This window comes from Ammodytes marinus (assembly GCF_949987685.1).
Source record: "Ammodytes marinus genome assembly, chromosome: 5".
Taxonomy (NCBI): domain Eukaryota; kingdom Metazoa; phylum Chordata; class Actinopteri; order Uranoscopiformes; family Ammodytidae; genus Ammodytes; species Ammodytes marinus.
The window spans coordinates 31,763,209-31,771,334 of NC_137234.1; positions in this window are offsets into that span (position 1 = coordinate 31,763,209).

An 8,126-nucleotide genomic window follows, 5' to 3' on the forward strand; every position below is an offset into this window, starting at 1 on the left:
CTTAAATATCAAAATTCACTACGACACAATTTACATAATCCCCACTTGAATTCCCCCCAAAGTTCATGTTGCATGAATGTCTCTTAGCCAGGGATAACCAGTCCAGTGAACGCGGAGTTCATGTATGCAAGGAAGGTGTGTGCAGGGCCATTTGTAGAGGGGCATGTATGTGTGTATGTGTGTATGTGTGTGTATGCACAGTGGCATTCTTCATGTAATTAAGCTCAGTTTTCAGCTTCCAAAAGCAAGCAGAGCTTATCGATGGGCCTTTGCAGGGTATTCGTCTTTGTTCGGACTAGAACACTTCGGACGAGACCTTTGCGCCCGGGAAAAGTCTTTACTACACGGCCAAGGGGCCATGAGTTCCTTGGTGCAGTTTCATCTACGATGACCACCACATCGTTGATATTGAAGTTTCTTCTGGTGTTAGTCCACTTTTGGCGTTGCTGCATGAGTGGCAGATATTCCTCTGCCAGAACAGATCTGCGATGTATTGGACTTGTTTCCATCTCTTCTTCTTCTTCTTCTTCGTCCAATTCTTTCTCAACCTTCTTGTCGTTTTCTGTCTTTTCTTCACTTCCATTTCCCAAACTTTTCTTTTCTTTCTCTTCCTCTCGCCGACATCTGACATCTCCGCGTCCTCGTCTTCCTTCTCTGCCATAGCGTCGTACACCTGAACTCTCATCTCATCTCTATTCTTCTCGTCAATGTTTTCTGTGCCGTCAACGTTGGAGTCCTTGAGCTTTTCTTCATCCTCCTCTTCCTCTGGTACTCCTTCCAGAGCATTACCCAGGACTAAGTTCTCCATCCGTGCCGAATCCAGCAGCGCTTTACCGCACTTGTCCGCCGTGTTTCCATACTGTTCTGCTAGCATGCCGCCGGCGTCCTGCAGGGCGCTCACTGCCTCCACCACCTTGGCTCTGTGACTTTCAGGCACTGTTGTGGGTACCTTCTCTGCGTAGCCTTTCTGCAGCACATTTTCCATGAAGACCTTGTATTCTTCAGCATAGGTAAAGTCTCTCTTGAATTTCCCAGCCAGGTTCAATGTCCGCTGCAGTGCCACATTGTAATTATTTGGCATGACTAGCTCTTTTTCTCGAAACGGCAGGGGCAAGATGTAATGTCCACTTTCAAACACTTTAGAACTTTGGGCCAGCTCCGTTAATCTCCTGTCCTCACATGACATCTCTTTCTTCCCCTCAGATTCCTTTTCTGGGAACCCTTGGTTGTACTGCCTGAGTAGCAGGTCCTTCAGATTTTCCATTGAAATGCGATTAACTGTCATTGATGCTGTATGTTTATCCATTGCAGATGAAGACTTGAGGGGCCCATTCACCACCCATCCGAGAAGTGTCTTCACTGCGTATGGTCCATTACTCTGGCTGTTAATTATCTGCCAGGGTTCCATCGCTTTAGGAACATTCATTCCTATCAACATTTCAATGTCAGCATCAATCTCTTCCATTTGGATTCCACAGAGGTAAGGCCATTTTCTGAGTTCTGATTGGGTGAGTAGGTTTTCCTTTGAAACAGGGATTTTAGCTTGTGTGTAAACTTCAGGTAGGTCAATAAATTCATTTCCATCTAGGTTGCCAACTTCCAGTCCTGTGATCTCATAACAACTCACATTGTTTTCCTGTCCCATCGTCTGCAGCAGAATGTCAGTTTTGCGTCCGGTCACATTCAGTTGGTTCATTAGCTTTTCAGTGCAGAATGTGGCCGAGCTTCCCGGATCAAGGAAAGCGTAAGTTTGAATGCACTTACTTCCTTTTGCAGCTTTAACTTGAACTGGAACAATAGCGAGAGCACATTCTTTACCGGCCCCTGTAGCATCATCAGCCGACACTTGTACACTGTTTATTGATGTCTGCTTTGGTGCTGGGGAATTGCGGTTTAGCAGGGGTTCCTTATCTGAGGTTCTTGTGTCAATATGTAGCAGGGTTGGATGTTTCCGCTGACATGTTTGGCAGTCTAGTTTTGTCTTGCAGTCTTTGCTCATGTGACCCTTCTTTAAGCAACCAAAGCAATATCCATTTATTTTCAAACATTCCACCTTTTCGTTGTGTGGCTGTGATTTAAACTTGAGGCAGTCCAGTAGTGTATGCTTGCCTTCACAGAAACAGCAGACAGCTGAATTAGCAGCATTAAAGTTGGTGTGTTGTTGCCCTTTAAATGCATACTGTCTGTTGTCTTGTTTTCCAGGTGTTGCCACAGCTGTCACAAATGTACTTCTGCTTTTGAGTGTCCTTATTTCAGTGCTCCTGTTAGTTGGGGATATTCTTTGAGCAGGAGTTGGGTCTTTAATATCACCAAATGCAGGGTGCAGTAAGATGTTAGCTTGATTTTCAATAAATTCAACAACATGTCTGAAATTAGCCCGCATCTTTCTTTTCTGAAATTCCTCATATGCTCTTGACCGCCACCTCTCTCTAAGCTTGTAGGGAAGCTTGGATACAATGAGCTTTAAGGTGGATGTCACATCCAGCTCATCCATGTACTCCAAGTCCTGCATGGCGTTGTGGCATTCCCTCAAGTATAAGGAATATGCCTGAAGTGCATTCCCATCCTCCGCTTTAATAGCTGTCCAGTTCAGCGCTTTATTCAGATAAGCATTTGCAATCTTCATTTCATCACCAAAATGTTTTGCCAACAGTTGCATTGCTTCTGAATATCCTCTTCGTGCATCCATGTGCATACAGCTACGAACAAGGTCTCTGGCCTGACCTGCTGTAAACTGTTCAAGAAAGTAGAGCCTATCCTGGGAACTACTTGTCTTGTCCTCTATTAAGTACTTGAATGCATGCATGAAAGGTTGGTATGATAGTGGATCGCCTTTAAACACTGGCACTTCTCTTTTAGGCAATAGAGACAGATTTTGTTGCATTATCATGAGCTCAGTGATATCCCTTTGACTTTTAACCATTGTGCTGATGTTTTCATGAGTGATATGATTGGTTGCAGGGTTTTCCAGGTGTGGGGTTGGAGCCCTTGTTGTCACTTGAGAGCTATTATGAATGCCACCAACCGTTCTCTGTAGTGGAGTTTTAGGTACAGCACCTAATTGAATGAATTCCAAAGCAGATGTGTCTGCAAATGTTTGTTCCACATTTTCCTGTTTGCTTGTTCCCTCAAAGTATTCATTCATAGCATCACCATCAGACTCTGTTACATTTGGGTTTAGGAGTACTTTTATTTTTGCATCTGCTGCTGCAATTTCTGCATCCAGTTCCACTTTTTCCATTTTTGATTTGATTAAAGTTTCCTGCAACTGGAATGAATGTTGCTGCAACTGCAGTGAATGTTGCAATGAATGTTTTTCCTTTAATGCAGCAGATTTTGCCTCCAGAGCTGCTTTCTCAGCTGAAGCCAGCCGAGCAGCAGAAGAAGTGGTTGATGCAGTTGTTTTCCTTGATATGTTTGATATGCTGTCCAGTGGGTCAACCTTTAACTGTGCACTCTGTTCCCTTTTCCATGTTTTAACCTCATATGTTAAGTAGTTGAAGTTCATCACTCTGGGCTCATACCAGTCCACAGTGTCAGTTTCTTTTTCCTCTTCTGATAAGAGCTCTTGAACAGCAATGTGCACCTTGTTAAACTCATCCACAGCTTGTTTGAACATATACATAGATTTATCAACATCATCAATATTTTCCCCTTCAATCAGCAAGGCTTTTGTTTCGTGCATTCTCCTTGTGCACACTCCCAGTTTCCCTCTGCGTGTCGCAATCAGAGATCCTAAACGATCCTCCGCTTCCGCGGCCGTTTTAAGTTCAGACATTGTCCCGTTTTTATTGTAGTTTGATTTATTGATTTCCTTTAATTAGATCGCTTCCTTATTTATTTTGCTCCGTTCGCTTTTCCACCGCGTCCGCGGGATGCGCGTTCACACAGAGCTTATGTTGCCACTTTCCCTTTGCGTCACTTTTTTTGTTTAGCGATTGCATCATAGTTCATATTAAACAGACAGTTAGAACGGGGCTTTAAACGCGGATCTCATCCGCACATCCAAACTCACAAGTGCTTTTATTGTGCACGGCTCATCCATGGGATTGTTTACTCACGGCTTCCAAACGAGCTGCGCGCGCCCGTCTTCCTTGTTCCTTTGTCCTCCAAAAGTTTGTCAGACTCGTGGAGTTTTTTGACTCTGAAGCGGCAAACCCTATGTTTGCTCTTCTGGTTCCTTTAGGCAGAGAAAGTCTGACACACGTCCTTGTTGTAAGCACGCACAGAGATCGTTTCATTTGATGTTGAGTGTGATTTATTAGACGAAACTCCGGTTGACTTTCCAATAAAAAACATAAACAGCTCAAAACAATGTCACTGATAGGCGGCCCAAACAGGGTTCTTATTATACAAAAAACAATACTTTTCTATGTGAAATAATATGAGGTAATGCGTGAGCGTGAGCGTGAGCGTGAGCGTGAGCGTGAGCGTGGTCAAAAAACTGTTGGCACTCTGCCTTCCAACCTGAGTGAAAGCAAAGTCCCTCCCCTATAAGGTAGAGCACGACACCACAGGTGACACACATTACCAATCACCACATAAGCAAGATGCGCTGATATACATATGAATAAACATGATTAATATCACACACTTACTAATTCATAAATCATAATTTGCCATAAACTAAAAATGTATTTACTTAAAATATATTAAACATAAAAAACCTCTAAATGGCTCCAACACTCTGATTCTAGCCAAACGGACTATAGTTGTGTAACCACCTTTAGAAGAACTAGAATATCTGCTGAGACACGCATAAATTAACGTCCAAAACACGAGGGGCACCGGGAAAATCCTTTGCTAAGATCACTCCTCTTTGATTAGGGCGGTTGATCTTTTAACAGCTTCAAATATAAGGGGCCGAGTGGGAGTGTGTGTGTGTGTGAGTGTGTGTGTGTGTGTGTGTGTCTCTGCTATGTGTGTGTGTGTGTGTGTGTGTCTCTCTGCTCTGTTGTGTGTGTTTCTGCTGTGTGTGTGTGTGTGTCTCTCTGCTCTGTTGTGTGTGTCTCTGCTATGTGTGTGTGTGTGTGTGTGTGTGTGTGTGTGTGTGTGTGTGTGTGTGTGTGTGTGTGTGTGTGTGAGTGTGTGTGTGTCTCTCTGCTCTGCTGTGTGTGTGTGTGATTTTTAAGCATCTCTTCTTTATCCTCTCCCTCCCTTTTGAAATGTCAAGTTCAAAGGTCCAGAGAGAAGCCTTGATCTGTGAGCTAAGACGGCCCAGAAAGAACAGCTCCTCATGGGCCTGAAATCACCTCCTGACGCCGGCTAACCACCACACCACCAGCCACCCCATTTAACCTGCTTTTAACTGTGTATTAAAGGAATACTTCACCCATACGGAACCGGCATTCTATCATTATAAAATCACTATTATGATATAATGAATTAGGTTATTATTCTTCCCTCAGTCTTTCCTCAGTCTTCCCTTGGCCCAGCTGTCCTATTAATCCTAACCCTACATTTTCCCATGTGTGATGTCGCGCATGGGAAAATGTAGGGTTAGACAGTGAGACCATATAACACTCTTTCTGCCTTTTTCTCAGGCTAAGATGAACCGATTTCTAAATTTGTTTGCACATGTACACTACATAGGATCTCAGAGTGCAATGTATACAGCCATACTGACTACCCCAACATTACATGTGCTCTATAAATAAACTTTAGACTTGACCTAGTAGCCAGACGGCACGCAGACACACACACACACACACACACACACACACACACACACACACACACACACACACACACACACACACACACACACACACACGATTATATTAACGGCCTGTAAACAAGCTTTTGATGTTTGTTCCTCGTGGGAAGCATTTCAGACAGTTTCTAATCGAGTCAACCTTATTTAATTAGGATTTTTCACTTTCCCAAGCAAAGCGTTCTCTCTGGTGAGACACACACACACACACACACACACACACACACACACACACACACACACTCAAATCCCACCAGACACTGCAGGTGAAATAGGGTAACATGTCTTACTTATAGATAGAATCAAGAAGAAAAAGAAAATACTATCTAGGCCTACAGGTTTTAAAAATGCATTTTCAGCATGTTTTAAAGAAGAAAATGTCTCATAAATCAGACAGGTAACAACATATGAACACATCCTTCTGTAATAACCTTCACAATAGTGCTGAGAATGATTGTGGAAAGTTTAGTTGATGTAAGTGCTTTAGAAGTTGAGATTTTTGGTTCAGAGTATTGAACAAATAAACTAATGTTGAGATAATGCCTGTTAAAGATGGTTGTATAGGAGAAATATACAGACGCAAACAGACAAGGTTTAGTCAAATAAACACCTGAATGTACATGTTGGACCTTTTGATTTATACTAGTATGAAAGAAGACATGTTATGGAAGAGAAATAAAGTTGAAAAAGGCGTCACTTTAAAGGTTATTGATGTGTATAATGAAGAGAAAAGATACTGTATATGTTGCTCCATATTTTTAGGGTTTGTGCCAGAGTTGGTGAATGAGGTACTGCCAGTTAATCTAGTGCCAAACTCAGCCTGATGTCCATTTGAACACAAGCCAAGACAGACAATGAAATAAAAAATATAACACATGGATGGATGGATGGATGGATGGATGGATGGATGGATGGATGGATGGATGGATGGATGGATGGATGGATGGATGGATGGATGGATGGAGGGAGGGAGGGAGGGAGGGAGGGAGGGAGGGATAGATAGATAGATAGATAGATAGATAGATAGATAGATAGATAGATAGATAGATAGATAGATAGATAGATAGATAGATAGATAGATAGATAGATAGATAGATAGATAGATAGATAGATAGATAGATAGATAGATAGATAGATGTTAGAGGCTAGCAACATACCCGTTTACAGAGCCTAGGCTGTGTATTTACAGTAACACTGGATTTATTTTTTTCAAATCGAACACACAGTAGAGAGAAATTCACAGATTTTGCCCAAAAAGTGATTTTGACAATAAGCGTTCTCCAGAATCACTGACTACACCTTTAACAGTCACACACAGTCAATCTTTCACAACCTTGAGAATTCCTGAGTTGATACAAAAACAACTTTTTAATCTCCTAAGATTATTTTATATTTACCTAACAAAGGTTTTTATCAGCACAGGACACTGATACTGTTTTCCCCTCAACAGCCTAGAAATATCTCGTAAACTCAGGGTGTTAGGATGTCCTAGAGTCTAAGAGGTTCCTCCCAGTAACCATGAGGTCTCTGGTTCCTCCTCCCAGTAACCATGAGGTCTCTGGTTCCTCCTCCCAGTAACCATGAGGTCTCTGGTTCCTCCTCCCAGTAACCATGAGGTCTCTGGTTTCTCCTCCCAGTAACCATGAGGTCTCTGGTTCCTCCTCCCAGTAACCATGAGGTCTCTGGTTCCTCCTCCCAGTAACCATGATGTCTCTGGTTTCTCCTCCCAGTAACCATGAGGTCTCTGGTTCCTCCTCCCAGTAACCATGAGGTCTCTGGTTCCTCCCAGTAACCATGAGGTCTCTGGTTCCTCCTCCCAGTAACCATGAGGTCTCTAGTTCCTCGCAGTAACCATGAGGTCTCTGATTCCTCCCAGTAACCATGAGGTATCTGGTTCCTCCTCCCAGTAACCATGAGGTCTCTGGTTCCTCCTCCCAGTAACCATGAGGTCTCTGGTTCCTCCTCCCAGTAACCATGAGGTATCTGGTTCCTCCTCCCAGTAACCATGAGGTCTCTGGTTCCTCCTCCCAGTAACCATGAGGTCTCTGATTCCTCCTCCCAGTAACCATGAGGTCTCTGGTTCCTCCCAGTAACCATGAGGTCTCTGGTTCCTCCTCCCTGTAACCATGAGGTCTCTGGTTCCTCCCAGTAACCATGAGGTCTCTGGTTCCTCCTCCCAGTAACCATGACGTCTCTGGTTCCTCCCAGTAACCATGAGGTCTCTGGTTCGATCCCCGGCACCGGACAGGAGGATGTTAGTTGTAAAACTAGTAGCCGCTGCTATTACATCTACGGGGCCCACCATCTCTACCATTGTGTCCTTGAGCAAGACACTTAACTCCAAAACTGCACTATGGCTGACCCTGCGCTCTGACCCCCTCCGAAGCATGCTAACTTGAGAAGGAGATATGCG